The sequence below is a fragment of the Chelonia mydas genome, chromosome 6 (assembly GCF_015237465.2).
Source record: "Chelonia mydas isolate rCheMyd1 chromosome 6, rCheMyd1.pri.v2, whole genome shotgun sequence".
In the NCBI taxonomy this organism is placed as follows: Eukaryota; Metazoa; Chordata; order Testudines; family Cheloniidae; genus Chelonia; species Chelonia mydas.
The window spans coordinates 37734468-37756149 of record NC_051246.2 but is presented as its reverse complement, the minus strand read 5'-3'; the positions used below and the strand labels follow the sequence as shown (position 1 = coordinate 37756149).

General features: G+C 40.9%; 1 protein-coding gene across 1 annotated transcript in view; it reads left to right on the top strand.

Annotated features, from left to right (window-relative positions):
* IRAG1 (inositol 1,4,5-triphosphate receptor associated 1) overlaps nucleotides 1-21682 on the top strand; it is a 161096-nt gene that overhangs the window by 3121 nt on the left and 136293 nt on the right. The gene's annotated exons all lie outside the window — the stretch shown is intronic.

Below are 21682 nucleotides of genomic sequence, written 5' to 3'. Positions count from 1 at the left end.
CCGTGATCTCTCTTTCTATCATCCTCCAGCATCCCTATCTGTGAACCCTGAATTCTTCCTTCCCCCCTTCCCTTTCTATTTCCCTGCCTCATCTTCTGTTTTTATATCCTCCTGCCTTTCCCCCTCACTTTCTCTCTCCTGTCTCTGTTCCTCTTGCCTCTATTCTGCCGCCCTCTTATCTCCCTCCTGCACTCCCTTACATTCCCCTACACAAACCCCTCTCCTGGCTGTCCCTGTGCCCTACATGTATATGCACACACACTTTCCCCCTCCTGCCATCAACGACCTCATGCGCACACAATTTTCCCTGTCTGTTTCCGCTCCTCCCCCTCCATTTTACCTGCTCTTTCCATTGTGTGCCTCTGTCTCTTGACAGCACTGGAGGCCTTCATCGTCCCTGAGGACATTTTGCCTTCATTCCCAGTGGGAGCAATTGGAGACGGTATTGGCTTATACAGAACTTTAGAACTCACCCTTTTATCTTTTAGGTTTCCATATTAATAGCACATCCTGCAGTGTATTTGATAGTCATCATGTCAAAGGATGCACTGAAACAATAATAACTTTGGGAGGACATTCATCTTTACCAAGGCTACCCTAGCTAGCCAAAATATTTCTTATTTGTTTCATTCCTCCAAGTCTTTTCTTCTACATTGGCGGGTAATTTGCCTTAAAAAAGATTTGTATGTTTCTACACAATATATATTCCTAAATAGTTTAAATATTCCTTTGCCAATTTAAATTTATGTAGCTGATGATAGTTTGTTTTGACCCTTTCAGGAATATTAATTCCTAAAACTTCAGATCTGTCATATAGTTTATTTTGAAGCCTGATATCTGCCCAAATTCCAAAGTCAATTGTTCCATAATTTTTAACGAGACTTCTGGCTCCCGCAAATGTAGCAAGATATGTCAGCATACAAAGCTATTTTATGTTCTAATGCAAAAGATGTTTTGATGCCCTTTACCAACGGGCTATTTATCACATTTATTGGAAATGGCTCTATTGCCAAAGCAAACGGCAGAGATAACTGGCAACCCTGTCTCATACCGCTAGGCAAATTAAAAGGGGGGGATTGACAACCATTAACGAAAGCAGACATTTAAGGATGAGTATATAGGGTCGATATGTCTCTATTAAACTGACTCCAAAACCAAACCTTACAAACCTGTCTGTGATACTCTCACAGCAGCCAGTTTGACTAATATTCTTTTAGTTAAGAACAGCAAAAAAAACCCTCTATCATAAATATTTATTTTTTAAGTCACTTCTACCAATCTGAGAAGATAGACAATGTTGTTTTAAAGACACCTATCAGTAATAAAATGTTAGAAACCAAAATTTTAGTTTCAAGCACTTCCTATTAATGTATTAGACAAAACCAAAATAAAAAAAAATATATAGAAAATTTAAAGGACATGAAAACTAGTACTATGTGAAAATTTTCACAGAAAGATCAACCGCATATAGAGGGAAAAAAGGGAATTTATTTCCTATTTTAGAACAGTCTTTAACTATGGAGTCACAACCAACACTTCCATTATGTGCCAGCAAATAATGGTGGGCACAAAAATTCAGACCTAAATATTTCCAGGTGCAAAGTTACAACAGTAAAAATAGAGGCTGAGTTGAGGTTGAAAATCTGGGTTGAGGTTGAAAATCTGACCCAATATACAGTAATTACTTTTTGTCAAAAAAGTTTTTGTTTGTAGATTTGTTTGCAAAATGTGGTGTTCAGATGCAACTAAATCACCATTGCCTATTAACTCACTTTTTGACAGCATGAAAAAACAGTCCAAGTTTCATGTGAGAGAGACAGTTTTTTCAAATGGTACCTTCCTTGCTATGAACAGCAAAATCCTCCTGTTCATATGGCATTCTGATTGACTGGAAGTGAATCTTCTTTTGTATTTGTAAGCAGAGTCAGGATGACCTCCATCCTAACATCTGGTGGTGAGGTGTGGCAAGTTGTGGAAAAGAACTTCAGGGGCTGATCTCATTTGCATAGGCACACCCACCCCGCCTAGAATGAGGCCATAACTGCCCAAATGGTCACTTTGGCTGTTGTGGGATCCCCAGTGTCTCTGTTATTGGGGCGGGAAGAATAAATTGTTATTACCCTGATTATGGGAACTGTGCTTGGAACTGTACTTGGCCTTTTGTTATGATGGAGGGACTCACCATCAACTAAGTAGCACTCGCTAGGCAAGGGACATGGGTTCCAAAACTCTGTGAATTGAGAGAGGCTTGAGACAGGTATTAGTACCTGGTGGTGTGGGCCCCCTTGTGAGGGCCTGAAACACCAATTGCACCTCTGTCTCTCTCCACTGTGGAATGTCCGAGCTAATTTTGGGTCTATTAAGAGTCTTGCTACAGGTACTGAGCTGAATTCACTTTGGCCTTACGGTGCATCAGCACTAAGGCTCCCACTACTATGAGCTGAAATCACTGAGAGCTGAAATCACTGAGCACTGTGTCAAGTAGTGGGGAGCCGGAAGATCTAGAGTGCACTGGTGCTGTTCATGGATAGGCTGGTGGAGTGTTCGTGAGACGGCGAGATTAGCTGTGCAGAGCGGAGCCATTCGTGAGACAGCGGAGGGTTCGTGAGACGGTGAGGCGAGCTGAGCAGAGCTGTTCGTGAGACGGCGGAGTGGAGTGTTCATGAGACGGCGAGCTGTGCAGAGCGGAGCTGGTCGTGAGACGGCGGAGCAGAGCAGAGCCCTGTGGGGCAGTCAGCTTCAGGACACGTAAGGTGCCCCTTACCTCTTTCCCCCACACACAGGCACATTTTAGCCAGACTGGGGAGTAACACTATGCAGATGAACTTTTGAACTCTGGGGCTGGACTTTTTGGACTTTGGGTGATTTGTGGATTGCTGGACTCAAGAGACGTTTGGGTTCTGGGACTCAAGAACCTGAGGGAAAGGATGTGGCCCAATTTGCTGGGGTGGGTCTTTGCTCATGGTTTGGTTAATGAACACTAGTTGTGGTGTTTTCCCCAATTTAATGCTGATGTCGTTTACCTCATGTTATTAAAGATTCTCTGCTACACCGAGACTCTGTGCTTGCGAGAGGGGAAGTATTGCCTCTTGAGGCGCCCAGGGGGTGTGTAAGATTTTCCCAGGTCAGTGGATAGGGGCTCGAGCCAGTTTTGCATTTGCTTTGATGAGAGGGAACCCCTGTGTACTGAACCCGGCCCTTGCTGCTATCAACTTGGCCTAGCAGAAGGGTTACATATTTACAGAGAGTAGTTGTAGCTTCTCTCTAGTCTTGTGTTGAAGCATTCTCATGCCCTTTTCATCTTTTGAAAAGAACTGAAAGACCTCTGACATGAATTGGAAATCCTTGAATCCTTCAGCATACAATAGGTATTTGGATGAGCTGTTTCTTGATTTATTGCTTGAAGGGCTTTATAGTTGCATTCTGCTCTCAGGTGACCACATGGTTCCTTTTTTGCCTTCCGGTTGATACAAATGATGTGTACACTTGAGGACAGACTTTTGGCTCTTAATAGGCAAGTATAGGAATTGTAACTTTTTGCTATAGACTAAACTTCCCCACTGATCATTGTCTGTTTATCATGTCACATGCTTCCTTTGATCCAGAATACAAGTGAGTAAGCTATAATTTAATCCAGTTATGTTCCTGCCTTCAAAAAGTCCCACTGCATAAAATTTTATATTATTTAATGTGTATGGTGTGTGTGTGTGTGTGTGTATTCTAAATGATTCAGGCTTGTGTGTGTTTTCAAAGCTTTTTAATAGATTTGTGACCAAGTCGCTTTGCAATTTAGTATTTTTTCCTCCTTCTATTTGATGTTCTTCTTTGACCCTGGAGATCCTGGCAGACTTAATTATACCTGGATTCAAGAAAAAGTAGATTCTTATTTGGTTATCCAGTAGTACTTTGAGTTATAGTTGGAATTAAATGCTTCTTTAAGGTAATTCTTGCTTATATACACAAGGTTTAACTTGATTGCCAAATTGGAGTTGAGAAGGCATCTTCTCCAGGGCCTATTGCCAAGAATTTTTTTTTCAGGGTGGATAAGGGGAGTTTTACTTCCTCAATCTGATCATATGAGGAGACATTCTACACAATCCTCTGAAACTGAAAGGTCTAGGCATTGATGGATCCCCATCTTTCCCACCTCTTTCTGCGTCTTGGTTTCTGTGATAAGCGAGCTATAGCTGGGTGTCTTGATTATTAATACAGTGCAGAAAGATTCTTCTTTTTAGTTCTGGAAATTCTTTGTGTGAATAAATCCCCATGAAATGTAGTGGAATTTGATAAGCTTTGAAACTCTACAGAAGTCAATGAGCTTTTATATTTAATCTAGACACCTAGAAGTCAGTGGGAGATGCTAGCTAATGTATCCACAGAGAAGTTAATGAATTTCAGCAGTATGTTGACTTTACTAGTGTTGTAGGTTCCAAACTATGTAATAGTCAGATTGGCATGGAATATATGTTCATTTTCAAAGAAAGATGAGGTAAGACGTCAATTGAGGATCAGATCTGGTGAGATATTTGCAATGTCTCTCACATGTACACTTTCAGAGTTGTTTTTTTAATGTCAATATGTTGTGTTGCCTGAAATCAAATATTCATGAACATTTTCTGGTGGAATAGAAATACCTTGTCCCTTTCTACTCCCTGATCATTTGAAATTTGTAAAATTCTGTCTCACCTGACTTATGTTGAGGTCTTCCCACACTTTTGCCTATTTTGATTTTATTTGGATTTTGAGTTGGCCATCTTAAATTGACTTTTTAGTAAATTGTAGCTATGTTTTGAGCGGTATTGAAACAAGTGGGCAAGTAAAAAAGAAAGGATATATGTACATTTAATAATGTTTCAGGTTACTAGATTTAGCAGGGTGATGATGACGATTTTGAATCGGTGGATACAGGAGAATTGACAAAGTGATTGTTCTTTACTCTTGTACAGTTAAAACAAACTTCTTAGCTTCAGAGAAGGTAAAATATTGGTTATTGTGTAGTAATAACATATAAATGTGCTTCTTGAAGTGACCTGAGTTTGAGAAACTGGATAAAAAAACATGTAAGAATCTTGGGCCTAACAATTTTCCAGAACCATAAAACCCAGGGAAAATCCTAAATCTGGGAATTAAAAGTAAGCCATGTTTAAGTCTTTGGATAAACCGAATGACTATAACGGGAGAAAATTGTTTAAAAAAAAATATGAAGAGCCTTAAATAAAAGTATGGCAGACTAAAAAGAAACTAAGTAGCATTAAGGCAAAGTGAACAGATTTCTGAGTTTTAGGAGAATGAGGATGATAATTTCTACTATTTTAAAATTAGCATAAACTAAGAAGTTCTGCTCCAGTCCTGGCCCCCAGCTCTGTCCCATTTGTTCCACTTTGGTATTGCAGAAGGAACAAAGAGCAGCTCTAAAACGACTGTTGGGGATTCCCTTAATGTAGACAAATCCTTCAGTGGCATAAATCAGTTGTAGTCAGTTCTACATTACATGCTGCCATTCTCAGGCATAGAGGGTATTTCTGTGGAGGCAATGGACATGGCTTCGTGACGCACTCTTAGGATGCCTCGTCATTGGGCTGGACCCTAGGGTGTATGCTCACTGCTGTAATTTAGAGCAACACCTAGGCTGCTCTAAGACCTTGTCTACATTTGGAATTTTGCTTCAGTTCCAGTATTTGATGGCGATCCACTGATGTGGCTGCACTGGTGCAAACTCCAAAAACAGACAAGGAAAGCAGCAATCTGCACCGGCGGAAGAGCACTTACCCCAGCTGAAACTGAAGTAAGCTGATTTGAATCATGGCTTTCCTTGTCTACACTTGGGGTTTGCAACAGTGCAGTTAATGCAGACAACGCCTAATTTATGCCAAAAGTCAATTTCACCACTAGCCATGGATCTGGCCCTCGGATTTTGGGCTGAAACTATATCACTGCTGTTGCTACTGTTGTGAGGGTTCCTGAGCAGTTATCCTATTTTAGTGGTAATTCTTGGCCATATTGGGGTTCATTAGGAGGGAGCTTCCATTTTAATATGGAGTTTGCTAGTTTAAAGAAACAGTTCTCATTGTGTAAGTTAATGCACATTGTATGTAGAAGCATTTTTATTTAAGGCAATTTTTAAACATTTAAGGCTTAACTCTGTTGGTGTAAATTTCTGCAGTTCTGTTGATTTCAGTGGAGCTGCCTCAGTTTACACCAGCAGAGAATTGTTGCACATACAAAGCTCCCAGCTTTGTCAATGGGAGATATAGGCATGCAAGGTCTCAGGCTCAGTCCCCTTTTGGTTTGGGTAGAGTAGGGATTTGTCTCCTTGGGATAGAATCAGAACACTGCCCATAAGGCACTTCAGTATTCCGTATCTTTTGGGCCCATTTCTTCACAGTCCAGGAGCAGAGGATTTGCCATCCCAGTTCAGATCACTGGTCTTTGAAGTCCCACACACCATATCTCTGACAGTGGGCCATACACACTTGATGTTTCATAGTAAGGTGAAAAATCAGCATGAAGTATTAGCCAATAGTGCGTTTCTCTACAAGGGAGTCAAACAATGGGGTGAGCAAATTACACCTTGAAGTGTGATATTTGAATATCTGTGTGCAAGCCTGGGTTGTTGCCTTTTGAACAAAACTGCCTATTTATCCTGTAGAAATCAGTATTCCAGGCCTTTAGAAGGACATTGGTCATTATAAGCTAAAAGACAGAAGGATGGAGTGTGATGTTTTAAGAGCCTTTTCCACCCCAGTTCTGTAGGGAAAAACCCTTACTGTCTAATACTGATTTTTAAAATGTCTTTCCCCCACCCCCGTCTGAGATAATTGTTTCTTCTCAGAATTTAATTGCATGGTTTCTAAAGAAGAACTGAGGTTTAAAAAAAAAAAGACTGTATTGTTTAGCTTTTTAATGGTGTTAGCACTTGGCTTTTTGTGTGTGTGGTTTTGTTGTTGCTGTGTTGGGGTTTTTTTTTTTCGGTTTGTTTTTGTTTTTTTAAATCAGTGGGTTATATTTAACTCTGTACACTTAGTAATATTCCCCAGCTTTCTTCTGCAGTATGAAATTACCATTCATATTTGTGAATCAGAGAAGTAAAGGTATTTTCATCTGAGTGTCACACCTTCACTCACCGGCTTGTCTAAAACAATTCAATGAAAGTCGCAAACCCAAAGATTTATTTATCAGACTAGTACATTTAATTCTTTAAAGTGACATTTTAAAAAACAAATTTTCAACTGATTTTCTTAACTGTCTGCAATATTTGTATACCTGTGAATGGATATGCTCAAATGGGCACTTCTATACACACACACACTAGATAACTGAGAATTTAACTATATGGAGACCTGCATTTACATAGTTAGCACATGCAAATTTGAGTTTGTATTTGTACTCATGGATGTAATTCTTAATCCTCTGGGCACAATTAAGGAATGTATGTGCAAATTTAGCCCAATTAGTTTCTTTTATTACTCTTTACTGCAATGGCATAGTAACTTCTTTTTCATATTGTGATACTGTACTTTTGTTAGTCTTGAGAGCAGTGTTGAGCAAAATTTTCCCTGTTTCACTAACATCCATATCTCTCGAGTGTTACTGGGAGCTGGTAGGCTCCTGCTACTGGCTATTTGTTCTCCTTCTCCAGACAGGTGGTGCTACATAGTTCTTCTCTCTCTAGAGTTGCTTGCTGACCCCTGGTAAAAGGCAGTAGTAGAGAGAAGCAAGTGGACTTGCTGAATTCAGTGTGATTTTATTGACCACTGATCTTATTTGAATGGTACAAAACTACTGTAGGTGAAGAACAAAATACTGAAAATTAATACCCTGAGCCTGCAAACGTTTAAGCAGGTACATATAACATCACCCACATGAACAGTCCCATTGGGGCTACTCCAGGTCTAAAGTTAAGCATGTGCATAAGTATTTGCAGCACCAGGGACTAAAACTGTAGTTTAATAAACAACTTTTCTCTTAATGGCATAAAACTCTTGTCATTTCACAACAAAATTGTTTGTGTTAGCAATAAAAACTTAACTTTGTTAATCTATTTAAAGTTTATTCTGTTTAAAGTTTAATCTATTTAAAGTTTATAGCCAACATTTTAAAATTAGAGCTTAAAGGTAAGCTAAAGTTCACAGTTAGGCACTCACGGGTGGGATATTCAAAACCACCTAAGTGCAGTTTGAAGTAATTGGAAATTGTGCTCCAGACAGAGTCAGACTCTGATGGATGTGTATGGCCTAGTTGAAGCATGTCAGCTTTCTTCATTTGTGAAAGCTTTTGATTATATTATACGGTGATGTTGGTTGCCAATGTAACATGGGCTATTTGCTTAAACATTTTTCTGTTCACATGGTAAGATTGTTAGTAAGGCCCTAAATGTGTCTTTTTAAAAGCATAATTAACTTTTATGAAACGTCTTAGTTAAAAAACAATTTGCTAGGTAAAATCTGAAATTCTACTAACAATTAGGGAGCTAATTAAAGAAACAAGTACAAAACATCTACTTTAGCAATGTAAGAGTATAAAATGGGATAAAAATGAACTACCAACATGTAAATAAAAATCTGATTTAAATCTTCGTAAATTATTTAAATAAACATAAATTACATTTTAAAAATCATTTTATCTTATGATTTTTATTCCCCTGTGAAGGGCTAGTAGCTGGGGAAGTGAGAATTAAAATAGGTCAGCAGGCAGCCTCACAGGAAATGGAGATTCTTTGCCAGACTTAACTGATGGAGAGAACTGGAGGAGAGGAGATCGGTGGAACAGAGAGAATAAGGAGGGGAAAAAGAGATGGGGGAGGAAGATGACTGGGATGAAAAAGGGAGGGCAACCTAGAGAGAAGGAAGAGAGACAGATATAGGGGAAAAACTAGCGGGGAAGACCGCATGTCAAGAATCTTTGGTATATAAGGGGGATCCAAAAGCTCAGGGAGAGGTAGTGAAGTTGCAATCTGGTCTGGGGAGGGGGGGGGCATTGCAGAACTGCAGTGCCTTTGGAGGGTGGTCCAGCAGAGACTGTGCTTAAGAGCTTGTCTACATTAGAAACTTGTATCAGCAAATTTCTGCCAGCATAGTGGCATTGACCGAACAATTTCAGCATTGTGTGTTCACAGTTGGTTGCTTGTGCTGGTACATTGCATTCACACAATATCTAGTTGTATCTGCAAAAGGTGTATTGCACTGTGTGTGGGTAGCATCTCCGTGTCATGCACACCACATCAGGCACACTACCACAGGAAACGGTCATTGTGTAGTGTGGAACAGCTGTTATGTATTTTGGGATACCTGCATGCCTTTCAGGGAATTGGTGAAACTTGGGGTCAAATGTCCATAGTTCCTTCTGATTTATCCCATAATCTACAGCTGTCATGAGCTATTTTTGAATTCACGACTGGAAACTTGGGTGCAGCATGGTGGAACATAGCATTCTTATCCGTTATAAGGTCTGGACATACCATTCTGTTTTTGTGAGGGATGTGGGAGCTGCCTATAATATTTGATGAATATGATATGTTCCATCTGTTTGTTAATTAAAGAAAGGGTTAGCTGCATGTAGGTAGGAAGGGAGACAATGACCTGATAATAGCTGCTCCAGGAATACCTGAGACAAGACAGAAAACCAACCAATTTGAAGTTTATCTCCAACCCTGGGTGAGTTGCCTAAACCCGTTTAACCAGGTTCAAGAGATACAGAACAATCAAATGACTTGGCTGGACTGAAAAAGATGATACCCTCCTTGAAGGGGAGAGATGGGGGCATCAGAGAGCAGGGCTCGCAGCCTGGGTAGACAGAAGCTCCCTAGCTCTGGCTGAGCTTGCAGTGTGAATGTTGCAGCCTTGGTGATGGCATAGGCAACAGTGTGGGCTACTCACCTAAGTATGGACTCCAGGGGTCAGGCAGGCTTGTATTCAGGCAGCTAGTCTGTGCCACAACATCCACACTGCTATTTTTAATGCGATAGCTCGACCAAAGCTAGCACATCTGTCTGCCAGGGCTGGGGGAGACACGCCCTGCTGCAGTGTAGACATACCTGCAGGGTGCTGTAGACCAGGGACCCAGTCTGAGTGGAAGAATCACGGGATTCCACCCCATGACAGGTGAAGGCAAGAGGCCTCTCTCTGAGGAAGTACATTCAGAGAGACCTGAGAGGGGTCAAAGGTGCAACTAGCCCGTGACAGTATTTGCAAGTATGCAATTCTCAGTCAACTGAGGATGACTGGACAGGGAATGCAGCAGCTACACTGTTACAGCTAATCATGAAACAGCTGCACACACAGTGGAGAGGTGGTCTTGGGCCTGTCTGATGAGCACTGAATGGTCGGACTGAAATAGTCCGACAGACTTGGGGAGACCAGTAGTGGCTCATGATCTTGCAGCTGCGGAAGGGCACATTCCTGAAGTTGTGTGCCAAGTTCATCCCAGTCCTGCAGTGCAGAAATACCTAGATGAGAGTTGGCCTAACAGTGGAGAAATGAGTGGTGAAGGCAATATGCTTGCAGCTCCAGATTGTTGTTGGTAGGTAAGGAATCAAACTGTCATTGGAAAATCAATGGTGTGGGTGGTTGTCATTGAGGTGTGCCAGGAACTAAAGTGTGCCCTGCTGTACAGGGTTGTCAGGTTAGGCAATGGTCAGGAAACAATGGATTCAATGACATGGACTTTCCTAACTGCTGGGGTGATAGATGGGATGCATGCCCCATTATGTGCACTCTGCCAAGCCTCTGAGTATATAAACAGAATGAGGTGTTTCTCGATGGTTACACAGACCTTGGTTTATCACTGCAGGTGGTTTACTGACATAAACATTGGCTGGTTTGGGAAAGTCCACGATGCCTGAATTCTTAGAAATGCTGGACTTTTTGACAAGGTGAAAGCAGGGTCTTTTTTCCTAGACCATCCAACTGACATTAACGGCATCTTGGTGCAGGTCATGATTCTTGGTAATGTTGCCCTTCTTTTTCTTCCTTGGCTTGTGAAGCCATATATCAGTAAGGGTGGGAGAAGCAATCGCTATACCCCCTCATTGCACCTTAGAGGTAGTTTGTGCCTGGGACATGCAATCCCTTCGCTCTTTTGAACTCCGGGACTGTGATTCTCCCAGGCCTCTGTTTACCTCTGTGTGTGCAACAGCCAGGAACCGTCTGGTCCTTGGTGATGCATCCATGTAGTACAGGTTCCTGTGCTGCCTCACTCGGCGCAATCAGATGAAATAAGAAAGAAATTTAAACCATAATTTTGAATTTCCTTCCTTTTATAATTTTGTCAGACTCCTTTGAATGCCTTTCTGTGGATTACTATTTAATATTTTAAGTATTCTAAATTATGTGAAGATTAATAATAACATAACCTGTTAAGGTTGCCCAAGGCTTTCCATTATAAGATTCTGTTGTCCATGCCTTATGACTTTTCCAAACTTTAAGCATTTGGCCTGAAGTCTTCCATTACCGATATCTCAAATAGAATTATTTTGGAAAGTTTTTAGCCAAAATCATTTTTCCATTTCTGAGAACAAGGTTAGGGAAAAAAAAGTTGTTTGGCCATGGTAACAAAAATATTCTGGTGACCTTTTCTCTGTGAAGCTCTGGCACCCTCATGTTTTGGAGAAGGGACTTGAAATTCAGCTGGGAAATGGCCTTTGTGTTAAGGATGCTGTCAGGGTTCCCTTCCCACTCTGAACTCTGGGGTACAGATGTGGGGACCCACATGAAAGACCCCCTAAGCTTATTTCTACCAGCTTAGGTTAAGAACTTCCCCAAAGTACAAATTCATCCAAGAACAGGGAAGGGTACTGCTGCCACCACCAAGTGAGTTAGACAAAGATTCAGGAAAAGGACCACTTGGAGTTCCTGTTTCCCCAAAATATTCCCCCAAGCCCCTTCACCCCCTTTCCTGGGGAGTCTTGAGAATAATCTGCCAACCAGATAGGTAAACAAGGTGAGCACAAACCAGACCCTTGGGTTTTTAGGACACTGAAAACCAAACAGATTCTTAAAAAACAGAACTTTATTATAAAAAAAAAAAAGTAAAAGGAACACCTCTGTAAAATCAGGATGGAAGGTAATTTTACAGGGTAATAAGATTTAAAACATAGAGGATTCCCCTCTAGGCAAAACTTCAAAGTTACAAAAACAACAACAACAACCCTCTTAGCCTAGGGAAAATTCACAAGCTAAAACAAAAGATAATCTAACGCATTTCCTTCCTATTACTTACAATTTGTAATCTTAGATGCTTAGTTCAGATATGGCTTTAGGAGATGTATTTTCCCTGCCCTGATTCCTCGCTGACCCAGAGAGAACACAAAGACACACAAAACAAAAACCTTCCCTCACAGATTTGAAAGTATCTTCTCCCCTTATTGGTCCTTTTGGTCAGGTGCCAACCAGGTTATTTGAGCTTCTTAACCCTTTACAGGTAAAGGAAGGATTTTATGCTACTCTTAGCTGTATGTTTATGACAGATGCACCTCTTGCTATTTCTGTGAAAATTGCCCAAATATGGTCAAATTATAAACTGCTGAAAAATTACAGTTTATACAAGTTAGCAGCTAATAAATCCAAAGATTCACTCCTGACTGATTGTTCTGTACCCATCACAGTTCCTAGTGAGACTGGACTGGAAAGGGTAAACCTGGTCCTCAAGCAGTATCTGCAGTGCTACATTAATCATCACAAGAATGATTGGTCCTTGCTTCTCACTTATGTGAAGTTTATGTATAACAACACAGACCATGCATCCATGGGGCAAAACCCTTTTTAATATAAACCAACTACTTCCAATTCCATCCATAACTGCCCATGTCCTTTCCCAGTCTGGCCACCTCAGACGTAGTGCAGCAGATTCACTGGGCCTGGGAAGAAGTGAGGGAACACCTGGAAAAGTTGAGAGCAGACTATAAAGGGTACGCCGATCAGCATCAATAGCAAGGTCCCACCTATTCATTGGGACAGAAAGTATTGCTCTCCATGGAGCATCTCTGCAAAGCCAAACCTGCTCACACGCTGGACTTTTGGTTCCTTGATCCTTTTAGGGTCCAATGATTAATTAATTCCAGTCACTTTTGAACTTCAACTACCCTGCTCTCTGAAGATTCACCCAGTGTTTCATATACTGCATTTGAAATCCTATATGGAAAATGCTTTCCCTCACAGGACCCAGCCTTCTCCTCCTCCATGTACAGGGCCACAGGGAATGTGTGGTTCAGGAGATCCTGGACTCTAAGCATGAATGTGGCAGGTTCTGGCTCTTTATTGACTGGGAGGGATACAGCCCCAAGGAGCAGGTGGAAAATGTACATGCCCCAGCATAGTACGAGCATTCTCTAGGAACCACCCCAAAAAGCTCAGTCCTACATTGCCCAGAGGGAGAGGATGATGTCGGGGCCATGGGTCTCAAACCCCAGTCCACAGGGCTCTGTTCTGACCTGCTGCATAGTGACCTGCTAATAATTGCCAGAACTCAAAGTTCAACTCTGGCAGAGGACCAGTCTAGGGATTTGATTAGAGTAGCTCTGGGAGTCTTGATTGGTTCCATGCTTTTGTTTAAATCAAGCAGGAACAGAAAGTCATCTATGAAACTTTAGGTTTTCTCCAGCATAGGACTACTTGCTCCTGCTGCCTGACTCTGACCTTGTGGTATCGTGACCTGGCCCACCTCCTGACCTGACTCCAGGTGTGCCCTCTGGCTGTCGGATCTCCTGGTAACTTGACTCTGCTTGCCTCCAGGTACCTGACTCTTGCTCTGCCCCTTGGCGTGTCTCAGACTCCGATATCCTGGTATTTAGACCCGACCTGCTCCTGACTCCCATTTCAGACCACAGAACAACCATATCCTGGTCCTGAAAAACCAAGAAATTAACTGTCGATATCCACGGCCCTGTAATATTTTTGCAGAGGGGGTATGATGCACGGGGGAGCTATCCAATCAGCAGAGGTGTATGATTAACAAACAAGACCGTTTTACAGAAATGTTATTGTTTATGAAAAATCCATTTGTACTGTCAGAAATGGGAGCGAATATTCTAGTGTAAGACAAATTCCTGGTAGTCTCAGGAACTGCTTGGAGATCTTAGAAGGAAAAGTACAATATAAGTGCAAAATTTTAATGTTTAACACCAACAGGCCTTAAAAAGCAGTCTTAGTTTAACTGCTATTGATTTTTTGCATTGCTGTTCTAGAAATGGAGGTCAGATATCTATTTCAGATAGCATATCCCTGAACAAAGCTTCCCATATTACTTCCTGGTAAATTTATTTTTACCATAACAAATGTACTTTTCACTCTCAAAGCAGTTTAAAAAAATAAACTTAGGCTATTCATTAATTATTCTGCAAGCATGTTAGATCAATGTGTGTAGTGTAGATCTTGGTATCAAATTTTGCAAGTGATTAATGAAACTTGCCCCGTTGTTAGGATTAATCCAGCAAAGGAATGTCAGCTCAAAAATGTCAAAAATTTATCTTGCTTGCGTCTTTTTTGCTCTCTAGAAAAAGTTACATAAATCTACAAAAGGTAAAAGGGCAGATATCCTTGTGGCATCATTTTCTTTCCCCTTCCGCCCCCCCCTCCCTTTCTGCCAGATTCTACAGAGGCAAACTGAGAGCAGGATTGGGGAAGCCACACATCCATCCCTCTTCAGCTTTGTAAAAAATATCCCCAGAAAAATCATCCTTGAGTTGTATTATCTTCTTTTCAGTGCATCCCACTCTTCCCCCTGGAGTTGCACTGAAAGGAGTCCCGTACCGTAACTGCAAAGGATCTAAGCTGCCAGAAGCCTGTGAGGCCAGTGCTACTGCAGAGGCAGAAGACCTCTCTGCACCTGTGGATCCTGCAGGTTGTTCCACAGATAAGCAAATCCTTCTCATCTCCCCACAGAGCAGTAAGGAGGGAACTCTGATGAGGGTTCTTTGTGGAGACTTCCTCTCCCAGGGGCCTGTCCTGTGTGTGTTTTTATGATAGGAAATTTTGACTCAGTTTATTGTTCCTAAAAGCTGCTGCATAGGGAACTAGTTATTTACAGTACTTCATAATGGTTGATGTAGACGTTTGCCTGTTCAAGACCAGTTCCAGTTAGTATTGACTGAAAGATAAACCACTTAACAGCTTTCAGATGTTAAACTGAAATGTGGTGCTAGTCCTAGCAGACAATTGTCCATGACAGACTAACCACGTTTGAGACCCTGTAGCCTCTTGGTGGAGCGACTAATGCTTGAATGGGCACGGAAATTGAATTACTTGCTTACTGCAGAGGTGTCCAGTCCTGGTTAAGTTTGAAACACATTGGTGTGGGAAAACTTGTGCTGTTGCTGCCAGTATTTTACTTCATCTGAGGATAAACAGGAATCTGGAGGGCTGTCAATATAGTACTTTTCAAGAGAACTGAATTAACTTATTTTTTAAAAAAAACTTTTTTCCCCAAAAGCCTATAAACACTGCAAGTTTAAATGTAAATATATTACAGAAAGATATTGCAACTTGTCCAGAATAGCGTCTTAGCCAGTTGTGTTTACCATTTTAAATCAGTTTATTATCAATGTCATCTGCTCGTGGATTCTACTAAATATATTGTTACATTTCCCAAGTAGACAATCCATTACATCCTATCAATTGACTTTTTTTGTTTTTGAGCATCATAGCAATTACTTAAATCCACTTTTACAATGGGATCACTACTTTGAAATACTATCTGGACCAAACTGGAATATAATATTGGAAAGCACTGGAACCTTATTTTTTTTGCTGGTTTTTTGTTTTGTGTTCGTGTTTGGTAAGAGCTACTCATTCTCATGTTTCATACAAAACTGAAGTTATAAGGCCCCAATCTTGTGAATGTTTAAGCACTTCCTTAATTTTATGTACCCAAATATTCCCATTAAAGTAATTTTTTAAATTCAAAAATGTTCTGTCCAAAACTAGAACATTTAGGCCTCAATCTTGCATAAATGTCTGTTCATACAGCATGGAGCATCTTACAGAATCAACTAATCAAACCCAACATCAAATTTTGTTACTGTTAGGGCTGGGACATAGGCAGTTGGTCTTGCAGTTGGAGCAGGAGTCAGAGTTGGGAGTTAAGTGAAGGGTTCGAGCTGTAATCCTAGATTGAGCCAAGGGTCAGAGCTGGAGTTGGAGGCCAGGATCAGGAACAAGGCAGGAACCAGGAACATCTCAGCAAGGCGGGAAGCAGAGTTAAGAGTCAGGCAAGAAGGCAGGATCCAATGTAGCAGCCAGGTTGAGTGCAGTTGTGCAGATAACTTCTTGTGCCTCTCTTTGAGTTTAAATAGAAAGTCCTGACTGATCAGAGTTCCCTATCTTCCTCCAGTTGGGCCCAGGGAAGCCCTCCCTTGTGTAACTTCAGGTTCTTCTTCAAGATGTGTTGTTCACGTCCATTAGGTGTGCGCGCACTGCGTGCACGAGCATCAGAAACTTTTTCCTTTAGCGGCTCGTGTTGGGCCAGCGGGGCCCCCCGACTGGTGCCACTGCGCCGTGCATATATACCCCTGATGCCTGACCCCCTCCAGTTCCTTCTCTCTCTTGTATGAGAGCAGTCCCTTAGCCTTTCTCTTATAGATAGCTATTATCAGTTAGTTAGCATACACTTTGTTGTGGACACTTAAGAGATTAGGTGCTTGGAGGCTTCCAGCACCCGCCCCGGGCCCACGGGTTTAAGGCTTGTGCCACGTGCCGTAAGACTATGCCAGTTAGTGACCCCCACGGCTCGTGTCTACGTTGCCTGGGGGAAGAACATCAAACTGAGCGGTGTAAGATTTGCAAGGCGTTCAAGCCAAGAACAAAGAAAGAAACTTTAGTTTAAAGCAGTTGTTGGTGGAAGCCGCATTACAGCCACTGGGCCCGGAGCGCCCGATGCTGGCTCCAGCTTCCTCGGCGTGTAGTGCCCCGGAGCCGTCAGGAGACCCAGCACCAGCTAAACACCGAAAGCTGTCAGCCCCACAGCGCCTGACTAGGCCCCGGCACCGCTCGTCCTCCCTGGTGCGGCCCATGACACAGCCAAAAGGAAGGCGCGGACGTTCCCCGCATAGGAGGCCAGCGCCTTCCAAGGCCCTGAGCACCAATAAGAGTGGAAAGGCTGCTGTACTGGCGCTGGCAGTTATGAGAAGGTAAGTAACCATTTTTTTCATTGTCTCTCCTCCTGGGTTGGTTAGTATTGAGCCGGGAGCATGGAGGTAACAGTCAACTGGGCACCCTGCAGACAGAGAATTAAGACCTATGGGGTCATGACAATTACTTTGCATTCTTTTAACTCAATGGGCTCTAACTGGTGGTGGACTTTTAATAAAAAAAAAAAAATTCCCTTCATTTTTGTTTGCTAGTAATGTGACAATAGATTTATTCTTTCCACCTTTCTAAACAAACAAATAAATAAAATTCATATGCACCAGAAAAGCCAAGTTGGAAGAAATGATTAAATCATATAAAAGATATAGCTCGAAAAACAGCCATGTTAACATGATCAAATGTACTTGGTTAAAGTAAATAAGACACAACTGGGGTTCTCTCATTCTTCCTCACAATTATAGTTCCCATGGCTGGGTATATGGACCATTAGGTAGTGGTGTAATTAATCTTAATTGTCTTTTTTTTTTCCTTTTAACTTGACTATCTAAAAGGTGGCTAAGGACAGAAAATTAAGTGGGTTAAATAACACCTTTATTCCACACATCTGCCTAGCTGACTTAAATTTTGTCTATGTGTCTTATGCTTGTAGAGCCAAAACACCTATTGGTGAGTGAGCTGAATTACACATCAGCAACAGACTTGTTAACTAAGTTTCAAATGGGGAAGCTTTATTATCTAGCTATCCTTGTGGGGTTTTTTTATAGCTTCAAATACCATAGGGCTTGATTCTGTACCATGCCTGAGTTCTGCCTGAACTGGGCAGACCAGAGTATTTGGCCCCTTAGTGTTTAAGAGCTGCATGGAAAAATGAGATATGGTCAGATCCACACTGTAGTGAGGCCATAGTAATGATGATATCCAAACCAGAAACAAAAAGACATACAAATCCTAAGCTGATGTAAATCTGGCAGTTACTTTAAAACAAAAAATATTTTTTTCTTATCACTGAGTAAATTTGTTCAGGGGGAGACAGAAACGTGGAACTCAGTTATGCCAGTTTTGAAGTCATTTTTCTGAGTAGAACTGCACTGAGAGTTACTTAACCATCATGACTAATTTTCTAGTTATAACTCTTTTATAGATGAACACTTTAAAAAAAAACTTGGTATGTGTGAAATGTTTTCTGATCAAAACTACTCACACTACTGACTGCCAAAATGAGGCTGACAGTCACATTGTTACTGAACAGAATTTATTTATAAGTTTCCATAGCTTTTATGTTTAATGGAAATGATTGCTTATGGTTGAAGTAAATGACGATCTGTTTAGAATGAAGACTTTTGTACTGTAGGAAACTTAAAAATAAAACAACCCAGAGATGAAACCTTCTGTAGCACAAGGGACTGATTAAATATAACATTGATTGCTCTTGGTTTTTCAAAGTTTAAAAGTCAGGGACGCATATATGAAGGAATATATGAATCTCTCTGTTTGTTTATTTAATGCAGCATTCAGATTGAGGGACAGGGTTTGGGTTTTTTGTTTGGGGGCAGGACTTTTTGGAGAGAGCATATGGAGTCTTTGAACTGACTGATGTTCTTTCTGGCTATATCTGTCTGTTCTTTTGAATGACTTCATGACTCTTTCATACTGTGTTTGGCTCATCTTCCTATTGTTTGTGTCTTTTTGTGGGCTGAAGCTGACACTCTCTTAAACAGTCTGGGTCATTGGCTGTCCCTGGCCTTCCTCCATGATGTTCTAACTTTTTGTACTCTTCCTGAATTACTGTCCTTGATTTCTGAACCCATAAAACGTTCTTCCATTCTCCTTTATACTGCTTACGCCCTTTGGACTATCTCTGCTCTTTTTGTACTTTCTGTGTCTGATTATCCCTTGCTTTCCTCTATACTGTTAGTGGATATTTGACTGTCCCTGGCCCTTCTTTATGCTGCTCATGGCTTTCCCAACTGTTTTCTGACACTGTATTGTTTTACACTGGCCTTTTTACAGTCTCTCTCTCCCCCTGTTTTATATACTTGGATGTACTAGAATTATTAAGAAGTGAGCAATATTATCTCTGACTCCTGAAGGACCTCTGTATGTCTTCCAGATACACACAATTCCTGTGGCTCTTCTATATAGTTTTTTAGTTATGGGCTCCAATGTGCATCTCAGTAAAGTTCCAGTTAGGTTTTTTTACTGCTATGTCATTTGTATTGTTTGGAGCGACTAGCCCTTAGCCCTAGCCCTTAGCCCTAGCCCTGATCTTTGTTACACCCAAGTAAAGCACAGTATGGTGTTTGAAAGAAAGTGAACTCTCCTAATAAGAAAGAAGAACTTAGAAAAAACAAGACTAGGACAATTTCTGGAGAAGTTCCAATAACCAAAGTATTAATGGTGATTGGCAGTCTCATTGAGAATGTAAAAAAATGGGACCAGAGGTTCTAAAGCTACAGGAATAGACCTGTTGTGTACATTTTTGATGTCCAAGGACATGCAAGTAGCCATGGTAAGGCAAAGGTCCTAGAACTTTATAAGTGGTCCCTGGGGAACAGATATTGCTAAAATCAAATTCTAAAATTCATTTAATAGAATCCCAGTTTAATGTCAGAATTTTACACTACTGCAATACTTGAGCTTGTTTGCAGTAGAAAGATTTCTCTATTCTTGGTTCTGTGCTTGCAAAACATATGATCAAGTCTTTCTCAAGATGTAAACAGTTTTTGTCTTTTTTTTTTTTACCCTAGGCATTACACAGAAAGGATTCAGAAAGATAGGTTGAGCCAAAAGGTAATAAGTAGCATATTTAATACTTCATACAATCCCAATCTTAGACTCTTGAAAATAGTACAATAATTTATTTGTAACTTTTCCTAAGAACTGTTTCTTTCAAACTTTACTGAGGAATTTCAATCTCTGCACAAGTAAATCAAATGTTCAGATGAATTTATATAATTGCTTTCTACTGTTACCTCTTCTCATGTCCCAGTAAGTTTAGTTTTTTTCAAATAGCAGATCACTGTAGTGATAAATTTAAGACTCAAATGTATCAGTAAATTATGCCAGATTAGAAAGTCATTGTTGGTCAGAAAATAATTTTGTGCCTAGAGTTGCTTCCAAGAAGTAAAGACCTTGGGTGAAATCCTGGCTCTACTGAGGTCTGTGGAGCAACTCACATTGACATACTCTAGAGCCAGGATTTCACCCTTGTTTTTAATTCAGACAGTTGCCTCTAAGCTTTTCCTCTCTATAGGCACCTTACATTGGGATGAAATGTGAGCTATCAGTGTTCATGCTCCATCTCCTCATAAGGCACACAGATCTTGAATTAAGGACCATGGACTTTATAAAAAAGTACCTGTTTTTTAGCTTTTTGTTTTGTTTAAACCTGCTGCACTTGGTCACACTGTAAATGTGCATAATGGCAGAGTCATGGGACACTGAATCCTTACCTTCCAGGGCACCAATTGGAATGAGCACATAATGACCCACTTGCACGTCAGGCCCCACACGTGAAGAAGCACTGAACAAGCCAATGAAATATTTCAGAATAAGAATAATGAAGCATTTGGTGATATTAATGGAGAATACATTAGTGTTAATGACATTATTGCTGCTGAGAAGGCTACTATGAGAACATTCTGAGTAGAGTAATCCAGAGAGATAAGACATAACAGGTTCACCAGGTTGCTGGGTGTGATCAGAATCTCCCCTCAAATATTCCAAAAGTGGACAGTACCACTGTTCCTTGAAGAAAACCTGTATGTAAAATTATGTTTCTGGAGAACACAACATCATGCCTCACTTGCATTTTTGGGTAACAAAATAGTTATCCAAGGGAGAGCAAGAAAAGATTGGCTGAGAGCCATCCAGGAGCCCAAAGGATTTAGGGCCTAATCCAAAGCCTGTTGAAGTCAATGGAAAAACTCCCATTAACTTCAATGAACTTTGGGTCAGGCTCAAAGACCAGAGCTAGAACAGTGATACAGTGGCTGGCCCGATATGTTTTATGTCTTTCAGAGCACTATTGAGCAGGTGTAGAAATTTTGCCCTAAATCAACATAGTATTAACCAGAAAATGTCTCTGAGATACAGACTAACAGAATGTCCACTGAAAAGTCCAGGTCTGCCATAGCACAAACTAGGCCTGGATATTTTTTTTTATTCCAAGGAAAATGTTTTTGAATGTTTAAAAAATTAAGTAACTAAAGGATGTGAACAGTAAGGAGGGAGAGAAATAATTTGATATGGTTGACGGGATATAATTAGGAGTAATAACAGTATTTTGTACTTATAGAGTGACTTTATTCTGAGGATGGCAATGGAGTGGTATGAAATTAAGCAAATATAAGTTTAGGCTAAATATTAGGGAATAGTCTCAGGAAGCAGGGGTGCTGGAACTAGCGCTGCTGGGGGTGCAGCAGCACCCCCCGGCTTGAAGTGGTTTCCATCATATACAGGGTTTGCAGTTTTGTTCAATAGCTTACAGCACCCCCACTATAAAAACTGTTTCAACGCCCCTGGTGGGAAGGCTCATCACTTGACTAATTTAGAACTAAACTTACAAGCGTTGTAGAATGTACTATAGCATATGTTCTCATCCT